A 22,197-nucleotide genomic window follows, 5' to 3' on the forward strand; every position below is an offset into this window, starting at 1 on the left:
GTATCTCAGCAATCTCTAAAATAATCCTAATAGGAAGGTATTCATATATCCATTTTTGTGCAGAAAGAAATGGAAATTCAGATAGATAAAGTAACTCACCTGACAAAACACAGATGGCAAGCAGAGACTAGAGATTCAAAAGCCAGCTGACTCCTAACCTCATGCTTATTCCTTCAGTCCATGGGGTATCAACCTAAGGCCACACTGGGCTCTGGGGTCAGAATCCCACATCCCACTCAACCCTCACTAGCTGTGTGAGCTGGAGAAAAATCACCAAACCTTCTGAGTGTCCCTTTCCTCAGCTAGAAAGTGGGAATGGCCATAGCGCCTGCCTCGTGTGGTTTTAAGAGAATGAAGTATAACATTGCCAGGAAAGTGCATTGCCTGTGGTAATGCCAGGAAACAATGTCGCTTTTATTACTCCTTATGCTTAGGTCTCTAGGCACCTGTGACAGGTCCTCCACTGATCCCCACAGACAGACTTACAGCCACTGCTTGTCCCTGGCTGAGTCTAATGCAGTCTTTGGAGCAAGGCAGAACCCAGACCGAGCCCCTGAGAGAGCTGAGAGCTCGGGCTGGGCCGTGATCTTTCAGAAGCAGCAGGAAGATCCTGGAAATGACCTCCGCTCTGTGTTCTTGACTCCATGGCCTGGGAAAGTTGTGCTGCAGACACTCAGTGGGACACAGTCTAAGCAGTCTCTGTTCTCAGGAGGGTAAACATAACAGAAGCAACCATGGCTGCCAACTCAGCTACCCACTGGCCTCTACCATAGGCTGGTCCCCTACCCCACAGCACCTTCAGGGACCAGGTGACCGACCACCACAGCACATCAACACCAGGAAGGCCCAGCGAGATCATCAAATCCCACTCCTCACACAGATGGGGACGGTGAGGCCTGGACATAAGTGGGGGCCTGCTGAAGGTCACACTGCGTCCATGGCAAAGTGACAATGCACCCCTGCGCCACTCAACTCCCTGGTCTGCAGGGGTGTCCCATTTATTTAGCCATCCCTATTGGTTGTTGTATCAAGTTGAAGTTTACATATTCAAATCTCCGGAGGTTCAGTCATCCTTACAAGCCTAACTCTGGGAAAGCCAAGAACTCTGGGCAGCAGGTCAGGGCACAGGTTACAGACCTGGCTCTGCCACTCCCTGGTGGGCAGGTCACTTGCCCAATCACTGCTGTTTCCTCTCCTGCACGGCCTGCCTCAGAGAATCATGTGAGTATAGAATGAGAAACATATTAAGGAGCTGGTACAACACTAGCGATGGAGTAAGCACTCAGTAAATGATGCCAACTGTTAGTACTGCTATCTTTAATGTGTTGATTAAGAGAATGTTGCCAGCAGGTTAAGCAAGAAGTTACCTCAGTCTCAAAGTTGTAGTTTTCTGACTACTTGTTATAGGATAATGAAGTGTTCAAGCTGGTGAAGCGCCCATTTCACAGACAACAGCACTGAGACCCAGAGGGAAGTGACTTGCTCCGGGAGCTGAACTGGAACCCAGATTGCTGGGCTCAGTTCCATAAGTATGAGCTCTTATTCTCCAGGCAGCTGTATTTGTGCGTGAATTTGGGGGGGAAAGAGGATGATCGTTCAGACCCCAATACCAAGTGTAGCTGGCCTCAGCTAGAACGGAAGCCAAGGCCAAGGCCAGCAGCAGAGTGGGCTTCGTGCTGGCGGAGCAGGCCAATGGGCCAGCAGCCAAAGTGGCACCATAGGCACAGCTCAGGGCCCTCTCACTGGCTACATAATAAAGTAATTATGGGATTAGGGATAAAATTAGTCACTTGTGTAATTATTTTTGCTTAGAACAAGAACAGAAAAGGCCTTTTGAAGAGTTGTTCCTTGGCCCTTCCCAAGAGTATTGCCGCAGAGACACAGATGAATGAACACACACACAAACACACATACACGCGGCCGGGATGACGGTGGACGGGCAGAGCCGCTTGGCTTCCTGTGGCCGTGCCTCAGCGACCAGCCCTAACCCTGAAGGCCAGGGGCTACGTTCTCCGATGCCTGCCCCGTGGAACACCCTTGTCACACTGTCCCAGGGTGCACAGCCTCCCTCGGGGTCCTTGATCCTGGAGAAGCTGGCAGCACAGACTCCTGCCTCTCCCCGACCACAGCCCGTTAGACCTGGGTAGCCCTTGCCCCTTCGCGGAGTTTGGTGGTACAATTCCAGCGGGACCCGGGGGTCCGCTAATCCAGCGGGACCGCGAGGACTGGCCACTGTGGCAAGCAGAATAATGGCGCTCCACATCATGTCCACGTCCTGATCCCTAGAACCTGTGAGCGTGTTACCTCTCACGGCGGCGTCAGGGACTTGGCACAAGTGATCAGGTGAAGAATTCGGAGACGGGAAGATTATCCTGGATTGGGCCAGATGTATTCATTCGGTCAGCAGGTCCTGACAGGTGAAAGGAGGACGCAGGGGACCGAGTCAGGGAAGGAGGTGTGACAGCGGAGGCAGAGGTGGGAACAACGCCCCTGCTGGAAAGGGACCGGGAGCCGAGGAACGGGGGCAGCCTCTCGAAGCGGGACAGGGCCGGGCGCAGGCTCTCCCTTGGGGCCTCCAGAAGGAACGCAGCCCTGACTACACCTGGGTTTTAGCCCCATGAGGACCCCTTTCAGACTCCTGACCTCCGGAACCGTAAGGTAGTGAATTTAGGTTGCTTTAAGCCACTGTGTGGGGGTTTGCCACAAAAGCAATAGGCGATTATCATAGTCACATATCCTTGGAGCCCACCTTCCCCTCCAGGATGGAAGCCTTGATGAAACCCTTTCCTCAAGGGCCAGAATGCAGCCGGAATGCACCTCTAGAGAACAGACTTGCCCAAGGGGCCCATACTCTACCGCAGAGGGATACCTTTTGGGGAAAGAGTACCCCCCCCCGAAGGGGACGGTTCTAGGAGGAAAGGCAGAGGCCCCCCCTTTACAGCTCCACTCCAGCGACTCAGTTCCTTCGCCCTATTCTCCAACCAGGGACACTGACCCCCGTGAACCACACACCCCCAGGGGTAGGCTGGCATCAAGGAAAGGAGGATGCCCAGAAGGTGGGCAGTCTGGGTTCTGGCCTCAGTTCGGCCCACGTCACCGGTTGGCATCCTCTCTCTGGGCCTCGTCACTGTCATCGCGGCTCAGCATCTCTCAGGTGCCAGGCTGTGGGCTCCCAAGCATTCCCCGGATGACAAAGCCCCATGACAACCCGTTGGGGTGGTCACTCTCCTCATGCCCATTTCACAGCCGAGGAAATAGACTCAGGAAGTAGGGCTCAGGAAGAAGGGCTCCTGGCAGCCTCGCATTGCAGCCCCACCCTGCCACCCGTCCCAGAGTGAACGAGGGCCAGACAGGAGGTGGTCCCCAGCAGGGCTAACACACAAGACACAGGCTCTTCGGCCTTGAGAGGAATTCAAAACAGTCCCTGCCCCTTCGCCCCAAACGCCTGGGCCGTAAAGGGGCACAGCGGTCCGGCAAGACGCACCAAGAGCCTGACAGGCATCCGTAAGCCTTTGACCCGGGAGTCCCCTCCTGGAACCCCACCCTAAGAGACAGCATCTGAAATACAGAAAAATCACTCTGTGCCCTGTTCACCGTAGTGTTGTTCCTCACAGCAAAAACCAGAGACGACCTGAACGCCCATCAGTGGGAAAAGAGGCGCGCGGCTGGCGGATGTGATGGAATCCTCTGTAACGACACGGAGGTGGCCCCACCCACACCGTTCGGTGGGAATCGCAGGGCAGCCCCGGGGACAGAGACGCACGGGGAGCCCACGGCCACTGGAGGAGGAAAGGGCAAAGGAACCGAGGTGGAAGGAAGCACGCCAACCTCCCAACAGCCCTCAGGGGTCACAGTTTTCCTCCTCTTTTCCAAAATCTCTGTACCGTGTTATTACTTTCAAAATTAAAAAACCCCAAAGTATTACTGAAAAAACAAGAACAGGAATGCAATGCGGCCCTGAGAAACCCACGCATTGAGCAGCTGAGCCGAGAAGGGGGAACAGCAAATGAGAGGCCACCAGGGGGAGGGGGGGCGGAAGGAAGGGTGCGGTGTCGCGGAGACCAAGGGAAAATAAGGGGGTGGGATCCGCAGGGTCAGTGTGCCCGGGAGGCGCTGGTGACCAGACACCTGGCCCCAAGCCCCCAAATGCATTTACAAGGCAGCCCAAGGTGCCAAGAGGACGGCGATGATTGACCCCCATACATTCCCCACTGAGGAGTCAGAGTGTCCCCACCATGACCAGCGTCCCCACCGTGACCAGTGTCCCCCGGAGAAGCATATCCCAGGCACCCAGAAGAAGCAATGGCGCGCTGCCGCATGGTCCATCCACGCCCGTCCCAGCGCAAGTCACACGATAGCAGCCCTCCACAGAAGAGCCTGGTCAGGGTTTCCTTGTGTCTTCGGGAAGAGGCTCTCCTGGCCTCTAATCACTTACGAATTCTACCACCCGTGTTTCCACAGGGACTCACACGTACACACACACACACACACACACACACACTTGCTATTGGGTCCTTCCTCAGCCTCTGTGAGACAAGTCCCTTAGATTCCATGCCTCTTTAATGTAAACAGAGACACAAGCAGCCCAGAGTCACGTCCCCATTCACAGTTATTCCCCCACCATCCTGCTTTGTTCTCCTGAGGACCCCCTTCCTCCCCATCACAGACCCCACACAAACCTGAGCGCAGCAGGGACGGTCCCCCAGCCGTTCCCATCCGACCTCACTGTCCCATTCCTGCCTCCCGCCACACCCATGGCGGGCAGTGGCCCCGTCTGGGCTGCTGCACCCACAGCCCAGAGGTGGAGAGAGGCAGGGTCACAGAGCTGAAAGCTAAACCAGGCTCTAAAGGCCAATGACCTAAGAAGCCACTTCTGGCCCTCCATCGAGTGAGTCACCAAGAAGCAGGGCCGAGTCACTAACAGAAAGCTCACGTCGGTTCCTCCCGTCCACAGCCCCAGTGCGGGGCCGTGCTCCCAGTCGGCCTGCGGTAATGAGTGTGGCTGGGCCAGGACAAGGTCAGCACCAATTAGACCGCCCCCTTTCCTGCCAGTGAGCTCAGCCTCAATACTTTGTTCCATTTTCAGCTCATCTGAAAAATCTTCATTTGAGATCCCTGGAGATCCTTAAAAGTGTTATTCAAACATTAACTCTGACATCCGCCTCCCCCGCTCAGACATCCCCCACCCAAGACAACATTTTTCCCTCCCTGCCTTTGGCACTGCCAGGAATAAGCGGCATCCCCGGTCGGCCACGTGGCACCACAGGCCCTGCCACCTCAGACCCTTCCCGATCTGACCATTTTTAGGGGAGAGACCAGGGCAGGGGACTTGAAGCCTCCTGTGTGACAGGCACATCATTTCGTTCAACCTGGACAACAATCCCACGAGGTGGCATTTGAATTCCTGTGTCACAGATGTGGAGACCGAAGCTGAGCAGCCCTGCCGAGGTCACCCAGCCAGTGCGTGGCCCAGTCGGGCTGGAGCCCAGGACTGCTGAGCTCCAGGGCTCTCCCGACGGCCCCGCCCGCCCCAGCAGACTGCTCTGCACGCTGCCCAACCCCCCTGAGCAGGGATGGGGCATCCATCATTTGCTACCCCTGAGCTTATGACCCTGAGCCTGGGTCCTGGTGGAAGGGCTGAGACCAGGGGGCTGCAGGATTTGGGGCTTCTAGGAGAGGCTTCAGAGAACACAACTTTCCTAGGGGGGAAAAATTGCTAAGAGCAGGTTGCAACTCCCTGTTCTCTCCTGAGTCTTACAGGGGCACTTATAAGAGAGAACATGGTCAGAGCCCAGGCAAGAGGCCAAATGGGGGTAAGGAAAGTCATAAAGGAGACGATGTGGGCTGTGCGGTCAGGGAGGTCCGAACTGCAAGGACCAGAGAGTTTGGCCCAATGCCTTTGTTTTCTCCTGGTAGGGAAACTGAGGCCCTGGGAGGGAAAGGGCCCAACCCAAAGCCAAGAGTGTGTCTGCGGCTGTGCCAGGATTCAAACGCAGGTCCTCTGACTCTTAGGTTAGCTTTCCTGGGTCTGGAAGGATAAAGGGCCTGGAGCAGCTGCCGCCTGGAATCACTGAATGAGCGAATAAACAAGGAGCCGCATCACCTCCAGAGCTGAGTGGGAAGAGCACAGAAACCTGCACGGCACCAGCGTCTCTCTAGTCTCTCAACCTGTGGAAGACGTAGGCAGAAAGGAGGCCCTTCCATTCACCAAAGCTCAAGCTCCACCAGGAGCCAATCAGAGCCCTGGAAGGAGGCAGAAACTTGGGTTCCCCTGGCAACGCAGACAAAGGCCTCTCCTCAGCACAGCAATCAGCTGGAGTAGGGATGTGGACTGTACTCCGTCCGCCCCATCCAGACAGGGCTCCCTCCTGTCTCCTCTCCTCTCCTCATCCGGAGGGAACCAACCCAACGCTTCTGGTTTTAGCCACCCCCTTCTAGCCACGACCGGGAGAAGGGGTACAGATGGCTTCTGAGAGGGGCCTTGGGACAACAGCCGAGTCCTGCCCAGTCTGTGGGGGTCCGCTGTCACCAGTTGTGTGACACTGAGCTGGAACAGGAACCTGGGTGGATGTCTGTCAGTTCGTCATCCTAACACTCCTCTAAGAGGCAGTGTCCACTGCAGAGCACAGGAGAGCCTGGAGCTGGGTGAGGGGGAGAGGTGAGGAATGGGGGGGCGCCTGGGGGGGACGCCCATCCCAGCCCAGCTCTGACATTAATTCAAAGCTGGACCTGAGCAGGTCTCATCCGCTTTCTCTTGGGGCCTCATTCTCCCCACCTATAATGTGTAAAATCAAAGATCTACTTCTCTGAAATAACAGCTCCTAGTCCCCAATCACCAAAATAAAAACGGGCAGAGGAGACAAAAGGGAGCTCACCTGACACCACTTCTGAAAGGCTACCTGCCCTGAGCCCAGCCTGGGGATACACAGCATGTGCCACCAATGGGCACTGCCTCTTCGTGCACACGTTAGGGAGACAGAAGAACATAGCAAGAAAACTGATGGCCTCTGAAAAACAGCTTCCAAATAAATCCCTAGCTTTGGCCACCTACAGGTCAAGCTGCCACCCCCTGGCCCTGGCGGGGCAGGGAAGAGGTACGCAGTGTCGTCACTAGGGAAAGAGTCAATCACTCAGAGATTGCAGAAAGAATTTCCACACGGAGAGTTGAAACAAAAAAGAGCCTTCTCAGGAATCTTCTCAGTTCCCAGAAACGTCAAACTATTGACATCAAAACCCACAGGCACTGACCATGTTTTCAGTTCTACAATCCCCCCTCCCCCGGCCCCCCACCGTGGGCCCCCCTAGAGAGACACCACCCCACACACCCTCCCACCCCCCCCACCGCCGCAGGCCGCGGCTTCCCCTCCCCTTCCCTTCCCCGTCGGGCCCCACACTCCGCCCACTCTCCCCCTTCACCCAAGCTCTGATCTGTTGCCTCCTCTCCATTTGAACGCGCCTGGGTTCAGGTCCATCACTTCTCACCGGGGCCACACCAACAGCTTGCCCATTGGTCTGCAGGCCTCCAGCCACGCCCCTCCAACCCATCCTCCTACGGACAGGAATCAGATCGCAGCACCCCTGACCTAACTCCCTGCGGTGGCCCTGGCTGCCCTGGGGATAAAGTTCCAGCTCCTGGCCCAGTGCGCACATGCACATGCCCCTGGATCTGGGCCCACCTGCCGCGCCGCCTCCTCCTTCTCCTAGCCCGGCAAACTCCCACCACTGCAAAGCGCCCTCCCCTGTCGTGCCTCTGCGCTTTTTTCTTTGTATGTATGGTTCCCTCTGCCTGGAATGCCCCTTCTGAACCCCCACTGCTGACTGGAGATAACGCTCACCCTCACTGAGTGCTGGGGCTGCGCCAGTCCGCTAAGCCCTGTGCACGCACTACGCCCTCCATTCATCTTCGCCAAGACCCTGTGAGGCAGGTACTAAACGCAGCCTGTTGACAGAGGAGGAAACGGAATCCGAGATGTGAATGAACCTGGCAGAAGTCACATGGGTGATCAGAGGAGGAGCCAAAACAGAAATCCAAACACCTGATTCTGGCGGCCACGATCCTCTGCCCGCCACCCCAGGAACAGCGTACTGAGGACGGGGAATCAGAAAACACAGCACGCTCCCCACGGCGCCCCGTCCTTCTGGGCCTTCGGGAATAACCAGTCTGAGCTTGCCTCCAGAGAGGGCCCAGCTCTCTCCTGCTTGGGCCAGATAAGGGCAAGCCGACTATAGAAAGAAGAAACGTCCAATGGAGACTGGGTACTCCCTAGGATGTTAGCTGATCCTATCACCGTCCCCAAGAAGCAAGCAGGGTCTTGGCCTTCAATTTACCCGTTCAGGACCTGAGGCACCCGGAGCGCTATGACGTGCCCGGGTGGAGAGAAAACGGCAGTGCTCTAATGAACATCACAGTGCGTGATGGGCTGAGGATTAGTGAGCCCAAAGCCCCCCTGTACAGATGAAGACACCAAGGCCCCAGAAGGGAAAGGGACTTGCCTATGGTCACATGCTGAGCAACAGGCAGACCCAGGCACAGGAGTCTGAGTGGCTTCGGCCTTCCACCGCCCCACACAGCTTCCCTGGGACAGGTGGGAAAGGGGACCGCGGTGAGGCTGGGGCTGGGGGTGGGGAGGCCAGGACACAGGGCAGCACGGCCTCCTCAGGCCTGCCCCGCCCCAGCTCCCAGCTGCTCAGGAGTGTAACAGAACCTGTCAAACCAGTCCCCTTGTCAGGGCCAAGTGGCAGAGCCTAGAGCCGCAGGGACATAAGTAGGCTGTAGTTACCAAGAGCTAGGGGACTGGGTGGGTAGAGTGGCTCCTCCTTGGCCTGCCAGCCAGCCGAATGGATACTGCCCCAGGGCCAGGATAGGAACTCACAGCGAAACCACTCCTTCAGCTGGGATCAGGCACAGCCGGGACTCCTGTCCCCCCTCCAGCACAAGACCTGCTCTCTGCCGCCTTCCCTCCTCTGGACACTCAACAGATCAGCTGTCCGTGCTGTGCCGCGAGGGCCAGAGACCAAGGCGCTGGTCGGCGAAACGTGACAGGAGGCAGGGAGATCCAACCAAAATGACACACAGACACATCTCCCCTCCCAACCACGGACACCAGGACGAAGTCCCACCACCCTAGGCCTTGGCGGGTACACGCCAGCTCCACGCCTGCGGTCCCCCCACCTCCATGACCAAAGCCCAGGAAAGATTCAACTGTGGGGGAAGGGGGCCGGGAGGTCTGTGTTCTCGGGTAGCTCTGTCACGGCCCCGCGACACTCCACTCAGAGTGGACGCGGGAAAACCTGCCCGTCTCCGTCCGCAGAGCTGCCACGCTTTCTGCGCAGGGGCTGGATCGACTCACTCCACCCCCACCCCATCGCTCCCCACCTCCTGGAAAGGAGAGCGCAAGAGGGGACAGACACCGTGTGCGGGGTCCCTGCTGGACGGGGCTGCCTGGCCGGAACCTGCTGAGGAAGCTGGGTCCACAGGCTGGCAGGAGGCTTCTCAGGCCAGACTCGGGGGTTGGGGTTGAGGAGCCCCGTTCTGAAACCACTTCCAGGGCAGAGAGGGACCTTAGCATCAGCCTGGGTTCCTGTGAGCACAGGGCACGTGCACCGGGCAAGTGCCCCACAATAATCAGGGGCTGTTCTCACATCTCAGCCAGTCCCCTCCTTTGCTAGACAGGGCTGAGGAGGCCCATTGAGAGGCAGGGACTAGCCTTCGGTCACACAGCAAGGCCATGGCAGAGGTGGTACCACCACCCAGGCCGGCCCCCCAGCCCAAGGCTCCCAGCACATGCCGCCTCCCACGGCAGAGACATTTTTCCGAATTCAAAATCATGCATCCCACAGCGGAACCGAAACAACTCCCTCGTTGCCCCCTGGGGACCGCCAGAGACTGGTACGAAGTTCTGCTGCTCAACACCGCTCATGTGTTTCTCCGCCACGGTCACCTCGGGACCCTAGCACGTGGGACGGAGCCTGGTGTGTGGCAGGAACACTGGGAAACTTGGCCAACTAAACCAACACTTGGAGGCGGAATGGTTGGAGGTAGAATCCATTTCTAAGCCCGAGCACTGGGGCAGAGGGCTGGGGAGCAGGAACCCCTACAGAGGAAATGTGAATCTGGCTTTCCGGGACTCAGGATGCAGACAGACAGAACTGGATAAGCAGGGACGCTGTAACCCAAAGCTCCAGAAATTCGGGGCCCCAGAGTGAGACAGGTTGTCCTCAATCACACTGAAGGTATGGACTTCAAGGCCTGTCCTTGTGTTTCTGTGACTGGGCAAGGCCATTGAGCCAGACACCCTGTCATTTATTCAGTCGCTCACTCCCCAACACTTACAGGGTGGGAATCGGGGTGAGTCACAACCATCCCCCACCTTCTCTTCGGAGCTGGCTGACCCACACAGCATCCCTGGCCAGGACTCGAGCTCCCAAAGCATCAAGACCTGAGCTGACAAGGCTCCATTGGAGCAAAGATGGCCCGGGCGCTGGGGATGGCTCTGTGGCTCTGCCTCAGGCGCTAGAGTGGCTCTGGTCGCAACATGGCGACGCCCAGGATGGGCAGAGCATCGCCCCCTGGTGGGCAGAGCGTCGCCCCTGGTGGGCGTGCCGGGTGGATCCCGGTCGGGCGCATGCGGGAGTCTGTCTGACTGTCTCTCCCTGTTTCCAGCTTCAGAAAAATGAAAAAAAAAAAAAAAAAAAAAAAAAAGACCTGAGCTGAGATCATGGACAAGCCGCTTCTCCTCTCTGAAGACTCACAACCACATTTGTAAATGGTGACGCCTTCCCACTTCCAAACTATTAATAACAATAACATTGCCATCACTGTCCTCCATAGAACCCCAGTCTCATTACGGTGTCAACAACACAGAACCCCTACCAGTTACTAAGCACTCGGCTGTGTGCCCGGCACAGTGCGATGCACGGTCCCTGCGTTCGCATTCGAGCTCCATAACCTCTGAAATAAGAACTATTATTGTCTCCATTTCACAGATGGTGGAACTACAGCACCAAGAAATGAAGCCTCTCGGTCCAATGCACACAGCAGGTTCAGGGCAAGGTTTAGACCCAAGTCTGCCTGTGGCTGCAGCTCAGACTCTTCTGAAGTTCATTCCAGGGCCAGGGCGGCAGTGGACAGTCGCCTTGTTGACATGACTCCCCAGCTGCTGAAGCCTGGCCTGGCCCTGAAGTCCTGGGGTCGCTTCGCTGACCCCTGCAGTAGTGGCCCTCAGGTAGGTAGGACTAGCTGATTTTGTTGGCCCTGTGTGACCAATGAGGCAACGGAGCCCCTAGGCAAGCTTGGCAACCATGAGTCTTAACTCATTGATAAGAACAGCACAAGACTGTAGAGGTGGATCCAGGGATCCGGAGGGGAATGGAGGCCCAGAGGGGGATAGGGAGCTGCCGGGTCATTCACTCAGACCCTTCCTGAGACCTTCAGGAGCGCACGCGAGAAGAAGGCAGCGTTTGCTATCCTAGTTTGGTGACGCTGCCCCCCCCCCCCCCGCAACCTCCCACCCCGCATCCAGGGCCGGGACAGCCTGCAACTGACCCCAGTGACTTTCCTGGCCTGAGCCTTCGTTTCCCCGGGTACCACATGGGGAAACTAACCTTGGTCAGTGACAAGTCCTAGTAGCCAACGCCACGTCCACAGGCCAACAGCAGGCCCAGGAGGCCAGTCTTGGCGCCTTTCTTCCTGGCTGCCCCCAACTCCAGGGACATCTGGAGATAGAGAACAAGCCGAGGCCCTCTTCGTGGAGTTGTGCAACCACCACCACCGTCTAATTTCGGAATTCCCGTTGTTACGAGTCAGCACGGAGCTGCAGCCCTCGCTGCCCCCGAGGGTTCCAGGGCTCCTCCCTGGTCTGGCCCAGAGGCGCCTCTTCTGAGAAAGCCTAGAGTGCCCCTAGGAAGGATTTCTCTGGGGCAGAAGTTGAGCAAAATGTAAACACTCAGTGGGCACTATGTTCTACTTTAGTGAAACAAAGTTGTGAATTTTCTGGGAAAGGGGCCACCGTATCAGCCCAGGCCAGGCCCAAGCTTCTTCCCCGCCTGGCCTCTCTAGCGGCCCTGAATGCAACGACTGTACAAACCTTGCCCTCAGTTTCCCCGTCTGCTCCCTGGGCAGCAGGCTGAAACATGTGCTGCCTCCAACATCCCACACCGGGATCCTCCCCAACAAATAGTTAAGCACGTCCACCTTGTCCAAAGAAAACGGCCAGCCTGTTAGGCAGCCGAGATTGGCAGAAGCAGGAGGCTGGAGCTGGGCTGGAGCGCCGCCAGCATTTTTGTAGGGAGTGAAGAGTGGAGAAGGGCAGCGGAGTTCTTTTGCTGAGAGGCCGGCCCCTCACCCCCTGGCCCTTATCCCCTGGCTCACACCTGCACTAGAATCTCAATCCTTTTCTTTTTCCTACAGAGGGCCTTCCTAGTCTTCATCTCATTCGATTTTACCCATAATCCTGAGAGGTAAGGCAGGGAGGGTACAATTATCCCCATTTTGTGGGTGGGCTGATTGAGGCTCAGAGAAGGTAAGTGACCTTTCCGAGGTCACACAGCTAAGGAATAGCAGAGCCAGGAGACAGAGATCAGTGTCCAGGCTTCATGCCGTTGGCCAATGCTAATGGCTATTGGGACAGCCTCTGGGGCAGTCTTTGGTCCAGTAAGGAGGGCGGCAAGATTTGGAGTAAACTGCAGCCAGTTCAACCACAGCAGTCCTGTTACAAATGCTTCCTATAGGGATCTGCTGCCCCAAAAGATTTCAAATACCCTATTCTAATGGGTACTCGGAGAGCATTCAGACGTAGCGGAGGCTGACCTGTCCATCTCCGGTCTACAGACGAGGAAACTGCGGCCCAGAAAGGGGAAGTGATGAGGCCAAGGCCATACAGCATGTCAATTGTCAGAGCTGGGACCTGAATGTGGGGCTCTGGACTGGCAGGCCGAACGACTCCCACGACACCAGGCTGCCGGTGAAAGTCCACCCTCGCTCACATTTCCCGTCCGTCCCCGCCAGTACACGGACGGTGGGGAATACCTGGAGTCTCATCTTTCCAGGCTCTGACCCCTCCAGAGTCGCCTGGCTTCCTGGAGGAACTCGTGGGAATAAATGTAGGGACCATCCTCTACCTCCCTGACCACACCCCCTCCCATTCCACCTACACGCACGCTTAGTTCCCCTTCTCCCCACCCATCTGCCCAAATGTCGGGGAAAGACCAATAGCCCCCTCCTGGGAACTCCTAATCCACCTCCCCTGTCCCGGCTGCGCTCGCTCGGCTGTGGACAGAGGATTCCTTGTTCCCAGTGCTTCCTGCCCAGAGATCTCCGTGGGGCCCATGCCCTGGCAGGAAGGAGCCAAATCACTCCTTTTAACTGGAGCTAACACCACCCTCCACCCCCACCCCCCAGGAGTAACATGCTCCCAGCTCTGTTTCGCATTTATTCTACCTGCCCGAGCCTGGCTCAGCCCTGCCCATCTCGTATATCTCTGCTCCTTAGGCGCGCGCGCGCGCACACGCACACACGCACACACGCACATGAAGAATTCCCCTAGAGGTACAGAGGTGCCCCACATCTGATCAAAAATAAAAACCAGAGGTTCCCAGCACGACAACATCACCGCCCTGGCAGCTGGACCTTCCTCATAACCCCACAATGCCATTTGCATACGACTTCACCATTTCCCCATCATTGGCTCCGTTCCTGCCCCAGGCAGGCCCAGCCAGAGTCACAGAGCCTCAGAGTTAGAACGGGGCTTGGACATGAGCCCGCCCAGTGGTTCACAAACTGTCCTGCACAGAGCCAAGGACAGCTCCATGTCGAGGGGCTGCTGGGGGCTGAGGAATTAGCGAGTTGGGGTCCCCTAGCCCTCCCTACCTTCACTTCAACCACTGCCGCAACCCCCTCAGCTGATTTGTACATTGACAGTCTCTCCAGTTCATTTGAAAAGGGAATTCCAAAGTTTGAAAACAACTCAGTTACTCTGACCCTACCTTCTCCAACCCCTGCCCTGATAGCGTACACCCCTGAGGCCAACAGAAGGAAAGGTAGCTGCCTAAGTTGGCCGAGTCATCAGTGGCAAAACTGGAATGAAAACACCCTCAGCCCAATCCAGTCTGCAATCCAGAAGTGGTTAAGCAAAAAAAAAAAAAAAAAAAAAGGGTCCCAGGGTCAGCTGACACAGCGCCCAGGTCCAAGGCCACCCATCGCCAGCCATGGTGGCAGGGGGAAAGCAATCTAGGCAAAGCATGCTGTCTAACAGAGTTGCTCAATAAGTGTGCGTTTCAGCCCCTTCCTCAAAATTAGCCCAAACCAGAGAGGACCCATAGTGCTGCCCCCCCCCTTGTCAAGTCCCCCAGAAATCTGTGGCTGAGATAAATCCTCATGCCTCCACGGCAATAAAATATATCCAAACAGAGAGCCTGAGGACCTGGAAGACCGATTGGCCCAACCGGGCAGAAGAAAGAAGGGACGCTAGGCTGTGCCAGCGTAACACTCACCGGTCCTGGGTTCACACCAGTTCCCTGGGGGGGAGGACGTCAGTCACCACCTGGAAGGAGGAAACGGTGTTAGCGCTACCGAACTGAAATCGTGGGCCCAGCATGGAGCTGGAAATTGAGAGGCTGGCATTTGATTCTCCGAGGAACCTTGGGGAAGTTGCTGAACCTGTTAAACAGAAAGGCCCGGGGTGACTACGCAGAGAGCAAAAGGGAAAGTAACAAATTTGATGCTGGAGCAGCCAGCAGGGGCCAGGTGGGGAAGGGCCTTGGGGGTCAAGGTAAAGAGTTCGGTCTCGATTCCAAGAGCAGTGGGGAATGATTTATAAGGTGGAGAAGGGATCGGAAATGGGCCCGAGTAGCTTTAGGTATATAGCTGGGCGGTTGTTGTGGTTGTCCAAAGAGACACGTATGGAGGCCTCAGACTGATGGTCGCGGTAGAGCTAGAAAGGGTGGCTGTGTCTGCAGAGCGTGGTGGCAGACTGGATTTAGGGATGAGGGCGAGCAGAGGCCTGCCTAACCCGTGGGCACTTCCTCCCACGTCAGTGCCATGGCCGCCAGCATCCAGAAGGAACCGTGTGCCTGGCGCTCTCGGCCCAGCCTGACCTTGCCTTGGTCTGCTCTTCTGCAAAAACCAACATGGTCAGACTCTGTGGTCCTAAGGTTTTTTAGCATTAATCTTCTGTTCTGGTATAATTTTTTAGTGAGAGAGAGACAAAGACAGACAGGAAGGGAGAGAGATAAGAAGCATCAACTCATAGTTGTGGCACCTTAGTTGTTCATTGATTGTTTTCTCATAAGTGCCTTGACCAGGGGGCTCCAGCCAAGCCAGTGACCGCTTGCTCAAGCCAGTGGCCTTGGGGTCATATCTATGACCCCACGCTCAAGCCAGGAACCCTGCATTCAAGCCAGCGACCTCTAGGTTTCGCACCTGGGTCCTCAGCATCCTAGGTCGATGCTCTATCCACTGCACCACCACCTGGTCAGTGTGCTCACAGAGGAGTATTTAAGCCCTTTTTCAATCGTCTTTATCCCCCAGTGCCGGCCCGGCCTGATACACAATGGGGCAGGATTGTTGGAGGGAGGAACCCCAGGTCTCCCGGACTCACACACTCAGAACAGTAAATCTCCAGGGGAGTGGAGGCATTTCCACTTCACACACAGAGTGGGGCAAAAGTAGCTTTACAATTGTGAGTGCGCAAAACAGAGTTTATTTTTGTATTATTATTTCTTAATTATCAAATTATTTCCCACAGGAACAACTGTGGATGTTCTTTCGCCCGACCCTGTAGAACACAAGAATGAGGCAAATAGAAAGGTTGCTGGGGTTGAGGCTGGAACAGCAGGAACAGAAGTTGCAAGCCCGAGCGCCTCTGGGCCTCAGGGCGCTGCAGCTCTGGCTGCATCCTCAGTCACCTGGTAACCTGCTTCCCCATCCACTGTTTCCTAGCAGGCGGGCTCATCCTGGGAGACAGTGTGGTACAGTGGTTATAAGCTTGGGCACTGCAGTCACACAGAGCTGGTTTGAATTCTGGCCCACCACTCTCTTGCTATGTGGCCTGGGGCAAGTCACTTCACTTCTCTGAGCGCTGGCTTCCTCATTTGGAGAATGGGAGTAACAGTGTCTGCTTCCAGGGCCAAAGAGCGCTAAGTGAGATGATTCAGGTGGAGAGCTCAGCACAGCGCCTTATCACAACAGTGCGGCAGGTAGCGGTATCCCACACAGATGTGGAAACTGAGACTCACCAAGGTCAAATGTCGCACCAAAGACCAGCCTGGCAAATCAGTACAGGGGAGAGGCCCAGAGCCCGGGTTCTTCCCCACTAGGTTCTCTGCACAGCATCTTGGTTCCTGCTTTCCAGATGAGGAAGTTGAGACTAAAACATTACCAGTGACTTGACCAAGGCCATGGAGAGAATTAACAGTAGAAGAGGGATTTAAACCCCAGCCTTCTTGATGCACCCAGAAAGTGGGTGTGTGTGACTTCAGATTCCAGGGCCCTTTAAACCTGCAGCAGGGACAAATGCAAATCTGGACAGACTGGGGGTGGGGGGAGCTACCTTGAGAGGAAACCAGAAGGAGCTGTGGAAAACAAAAGCCTCTTTCTCGGAAGCTATCCCTGGGGGCCAGGCAGGAGAGGAGGGGGCTGACAAGCAGGGCCATCCGTCCTGCCAGGGCTGAGCTGAGCACTGAAGCTAAACAAACAGAAACAGTTCCAGCTTGGCCATCAACTAGCTGTGTGATCCCAGGCAGATCACACACACACACACACATGCACGCACACACACGCGCGCGCGCACGCACACAGCTCTCTGTTTCTTCAACTCAAGAATGAGACGGTTTTACTGAATGGTGTTGAGTCCCTTCCAGTGATAGGAGACTAATCATAATCATTCCGCATAAGCTCCTGAATCCTGATCAGGGCCTGATTCTACAACCCCAAACGGTGGCCTCTTAACGCTGGCCCCATTGTCACCACCACAAGGTTGCAAAATCCTGCATACAGGTACTGGATGTATAAGCCAGGTCACGTCCCTTCAACAGGCCTCAGCTTCCTTCTCTGTAAAATGGGTACATATCTTTGCCTGGTCACCTAGGAAGATCCAAGAAGCTACTTCAAAAGCAAGAAACCCCTTGAGGTAATGAACAAAGCATCCCCGAGTCCCCATCCCAAATATACCCTCAAGCTCTTTAAACTTCTCCTTTCCCTTTGGTCCACGTCCCCTTCAGACAAATGGAACAAGAGAATGCAAGCTGACAAATACCTGGGGAGTAGCAAAACCCCCCACAACTAACAGTAACAGCAACCTGACTATTCACACGGGCTGGCACTGGGCTAAGTGCTACACTTGGACTACATCTCAGGTAATCCCCTCAATCAACAAGGTAAACCCCATAATCAGTCTAGATTTACAGACAATAGACTAAGATTTAGCAAAGTGAAATGACTTGCCCAAGCTCACCACACACAGCATTTCTACCTAGACACGGGCTCTTGTTTTGACCTCAGAAGTCTTCATCTTATCCTTGAGGCTATGGAGTTTCTAGGGTACATTCCACCGTGGGGGATGGCCCAGATCTAGGGGAGCCATGAGTGGGGAATATCAGATCTTCACCCCCCCAACCTCCCCCAAATAACTATTCCTTATAGGTGTGTATTATTAATGTGTCCAACCCAGCTCTGTAACTAGAACAATGCTGTCCACTAGGAATATAGTACAAGCCACACATGCAATTTAAAATGTAGCCATTCTTGGCCCTGGCCGGTTGGCTCAGTGGTAGAGCGTCGGCCTGGTGTGCAGGGGTCCCGGGTTCGATTCCCGGCCAGGGCACACAGGAGAAGCGCCCATCTGCTTCTCCACCCCTCCCCCTCTCCTTCCTCTCTGTCTCTCTCTTCCCCTCCCGCAGCGAGGCTCCATTGGAGCAAAGATGGTCCGGGCGCTGGGGATGGCTTCTTGGCCTCTGCCCCAGGCGCTAGAGTGGCTCTGGTCGCGACAGAGCGATGCCCTGGAGGGGCAGAGCATCGCCCCCTGGTGGGCAGAGCGTCGCCCCCTGGTGGGCGTGCCGGGTGGATCCGGGTCGGGCGCATGTGGGAGTCTGTCTGACTGTCTCTCCCCGTTTCCAGCTTCAGAAAAATACAAAAAAAAATAATAATAAAATAAATAAATAAATAAATAAATAAATAAATAAAATGTAGCCATTCTTTAAAAAGTACAAAGGCATGGGTGAAATTCATTTCAGTAGCCTGTTTATTTAACCCAATATATCAATTTCAACATGAAATCAATGTAGAAATATTCTTGAGGTATTTACATTGTTTTTTTTTCATACTGGGTCTTCTAAATCTAGTGTATATCTTACACTTAGAGACAATAACCAAATTTAATATATACATATGTATGGGGACCCCACCTACACAAGAAAGTCATTGGCCACCCATGCAGAATTTTCCAGCACATCTCAATTCTGACACTAAATTTTCAACATATATTTAGATTCTCTTAGCCTTTACAATTGAAAATGAATAATCACAAATCTAAGTTCTAGGCTCTGGCCAGTTGGCTCAGTGGTAGAGCGTCGGCCTGGCGTGCAGGAATCCCGGGTTCAATTCCTGGCCAGGGCACACAGGAGAAGCGCCCATCTGCTTCTCCACCCTTCCCCCTCTCCTTCCTCTCTGTCTCTCTCTTCCCCTCCTGCAGCCAAGGCTCCATTGGAGCAAAGTTGGCCCGGGCACTGAGGATGGCTCTATGGCCTCTGCCTCAGGCACTGGAATGGCTCTGGTTGCAACAGAGCAACACCCCAGAGGGGCAGAGCATCGCCCTCTGGTGGACATGCCGGGTGGATCCCGGTCGGGCGCATGCGGGAGTCTGTCTGACTGCCTCCCCGTTTCCAACTTCAGAAAAATACAAAAAACAAAACAAAACAAAAAAAAAACAAATCTAAGTTCTCAAACATGTAGATGGTTTTCTTTTTTTTTTTTTTTAGAGGAGAAACAAAATGGGAGAGAGAAGGGAAAGAGAGATAAGGAGCATCAACTCATAGTTGCTTCACTTTAGTTGTTCATTGATTGCTTTCTTTCTTTCTTTCTTTCTTTCTTTTTTTTCATTTTTCCGAAGCTGGAAACGGGGAGGCAGTCAGACAGACTCCCGCATGCGCCCGACCGGGATCCACCCGGCATGCCCACCAGGGGGCGATGCTCTGCCCCTCTGGGGCGTTGCTCTGTTGCATTCAGAGCCATTCTAGCGCCTGAGGCAGAGGCCACAGAGCCATCCCCAGTGCCCGGGCCATCTTTGCTCCAATGGAGCCTTGGCTGCAGGAGGGGAAGAGAGAGACAGAGAGGAAGGAGAGGGGGAGGGGTGGAGAAGCAGATGGGCGCTTCTCCTGTGTGCCCTGGCCGGGAATCGAACCCGGGACTCCTGCATGCCAGGCCGACGCTCTACCGCTGAGCCAACCGGCCAGGGCCCATTGATTGCTTTCCATACGTGCCTTGACCAGGGGGCTGCAGCAGAGCCAGTGACCCCTTGTTCAAGCCAACAACTTTTGGGCTCAAGCCAACCACCTTGGGATCATGCTGATGACCCTGCACTCAAGCCAGTGACCCCACGCTCAAGCTGGCGACCCTGTGCTCACCCTGCTGAGCGTGCACTCCAGCCCATGAGCCCACGCTCTAACCCGAGACCTCAGGGCTTCAAACTGGCAGAGGCAGGCGGATTAAGGTCAGTTGAGGCCCAGGGCGCTTAAGAAAATATTGGGTCCCTTAAAAAAAAAGAGACAGGGAAAATAAAAATACATGTTAATCATATTTTTAAATAAATAAAAAAAATATTATGTACTATTCATGTTAAAATTACACATATGAAACCAAACTTGGCGTCATTAGAAAAATGTGTAAAGTTAGGGTTTTGTGGGACCCTTCAGAAGTCGGGGCCCAGGGCGTGCACCCAATGCACCTGCCGTTAAATCCGCCTCTGCAAACCGGGGCCCTCAGGATCCCAGGCCGATGCTCTAGCCACTGCACCACCACCGATCGGGTTGTAAACGTTTCTTTGGTAACTGAATGGAGTATTCTTTTTAAATCTTAAGTTAATCAAATCAAATGGGCTTAAAGATTCAGTTCTTCAGTGGCCACCTTTCAATTGCTCAATAGCCACCTGTGGCTGGTGGCTACTGTCAGGGCAGCAGAGCTCTAGACAGTCGAGTCCTGGAGGGCAGGATGGTGGCCTCCAAGCTCCTAAGCCAGAGCCAGGCCTCCTAAGGTAAAGAGGAGTCTGAATAGAAGGGCATCTTAACTCATTCAACAAATCTCTACTCAGCCTAATATCCACATTACATCTACCTACAGCCTAAAAACTCAGATAGAAGCCTAATTTCTTTCCCAGCAAGTAAAGGAAGAATTTATTGGCCGTACAGGAAGAAAGTTAGAGGAGAGGGGGCCTTGGAGGTAGGCGCAGGGGGTTGACTCGGGACAAGGGGCCGCTGCCCACTGCTTCCCTGGTTGCAAGTCTCTGGGGTCCCTTAGAGCTTAGGAGAAAGAGAGGCAAAGAAAACACACCCGGGGGAAGAAGGAGAAGGGGAAAAGGGGAAGGGGGAAGGGAAAGGATCCAACATATTCCTCAAAGGGAGAGCAAGGAGCCTAATCTTAATAGCTACATCTGGGGCCTATTATATTCACAGTGATGGTAACAAAGAGATCACCTCAACCATTATTCAGAGGATGTCACTTGGCTCAGAGAGGTGTGCCCTCTACCCAAGGTCACCCAGCTTTGACCCCAGGCCTGTGTGACTTGGAAGCCTGAGCTCTATCCCAAAAGCTTGGCAGGGGTCCCACTGGGGGTTCAGCCTTCTCAAAGAAGAAACAGGCCTTTGCCACGATACTCAGCCACCCCTCCACCCCCAGGCTAGTGGCAGGGAATGGCCTAGAACAAGACCCCCAACGAAGAGCAGCAGAAAGGCATGCATGGAATGGCCTACACCGGATGACGGTCCCATGTACAGGGCTTAGGCTACTGTGACACCATCCCCACCGTCCCCGTCCCTAACAGGCAGGAAGCAAAGCCAGCAAGGTCCACTGGCTGCCTGCCTTCTGGGTGGGTCCCCGGGTTAGGCACCATGCCCTTCCCCAAACCTCCTCCCAGAGCACTCACCCAGAGGCCGCTGGACTGGGGCCAGAGCCAGCCCTCACCTCCCAGGGTCACCTCAGCTGGAGTCCAGGGAAGAGGTCCAAGAGGCCGCCCTCCCGCTGGAGCGAAGGGAGGAGCAGGCTCTGGAGGCAGATTCCAGAGTAGGGAAAAGGTGGCAGGTACAGGCCAGAAAAACCTGGGCGGCTCCACCCCTGCCCTGGGGAGCACAGCCAGCACTCGGCCAGGCAGGCTCCCTGAAGCGCTCACCAGCCATTAGGTTTAACAATTAACTCTGCGTTCCATCCCAGCAGGAAGCAGCTCCCGCAAAGTCTCATGGGGGTAGGGGGACTCAAGGGAGACAGAAAGGGAAAGGGACAGAAGGTGTGAAGGGAGAGAGCGGTGGTGAGTAAACCGCCTCCCCCTCCTCCCCAGCACATCCTTCCAACGTGGGAAGGCCCCCATGCTCACGAGTGAGCTCTATAGGGTTAGGGGCGGCGACCCAGCACATAATAGATACTCAGGAAATAGTTTCAGTGAACACACAGGGGACAGAGTGAACTAGAACAAACCAGGGCAGGGAGATACGCAGACCAGTGGAGAAGCAGCTCAGGAAGGTAAAGGCCGCCTGCCCTGGGCTGGGCACCTCCCGGACCCTTTTGCCTTCAGGTCCTCACTGAGACCAAGCTGGACGGAGAACTGGGATGGCAGCCATCCAAGGTGAGCCAGGAGCATGGCTCTGCATCCCCCACCCCTGGCTCTGTTCTCCCTAGTAGCCCTCATTTCTTCTCCCTTAAAACGGGGCGATATCACTGCGGCACCAGGATCAGGGCTACACAGGGCCCGGCTTCCAGATGCTGAGATGCTCTTTGCCGCTGGAACGCCGTTGTGGCTCTGGCTGCTTGGCAACAGCCTCCTCTTCTCAGGCCACCCCTTGAGTCCCCCCACATCCTAGTATTCCCCTGGCTCCCACCTATGAGGCCCTTTTTCCTTTCTGGGAAGGAAAGCCTGGAATGATGACGACTCCAGCCCACTCACATCCCACTCACCTGGGACCACACACACACACACACACACACACACACACACACAC

General features: G+C 55.2%; 1 protein-coding gene across 13 annotated transcripts in view; it reads right to left on the reverse strand.

Moving 5' to 3' along the window:
- Window positions 1-22,197, reverse strand: part of EPB41L1 (erythrocyte membrane protein band 4.1 like 1) — a 162,219-nt gene that overhangs the window by 93,750 nt on the left and 46,272 nt on the right. For 3 of the 13 annotated variants that reach the window (XM_066383908.1, XM_066383909.1, XM_066383906.1), the window contains exon 2: window positions 14,491-14,540. The exons of 9 other annotated variants lie outside the window; for them this stretch is intronic. The gene's annotated coding sequence lies outside the window, so the exon portion shown is untranslated. Of the gene's footprint in view, window positions 1-11,604; window positions 11,716-14,490; window positions 14,541-22,197 lie in introns of all 13 variants that reach the window. One more of the 13 variants, XM_066383907.1, reaches the window with a different exon arrangement.

This window comes from Saccopteryx leptura, chromosome 5 (assembly GCF_036850995.1).
Source record: "Saccopteryx leptura isolate mSacLep1 chromosome 5, mSacLep1_pri_phased_curated, whole genome shotgun sequence".
In the NCBI taxonomy this organism is placed as follows: Eukaryota; Metazoa; Chordata; class Mammalia; order Chiroptera; family Emballonuridae; genus Saccopteryx; species Saccopteryx leptura.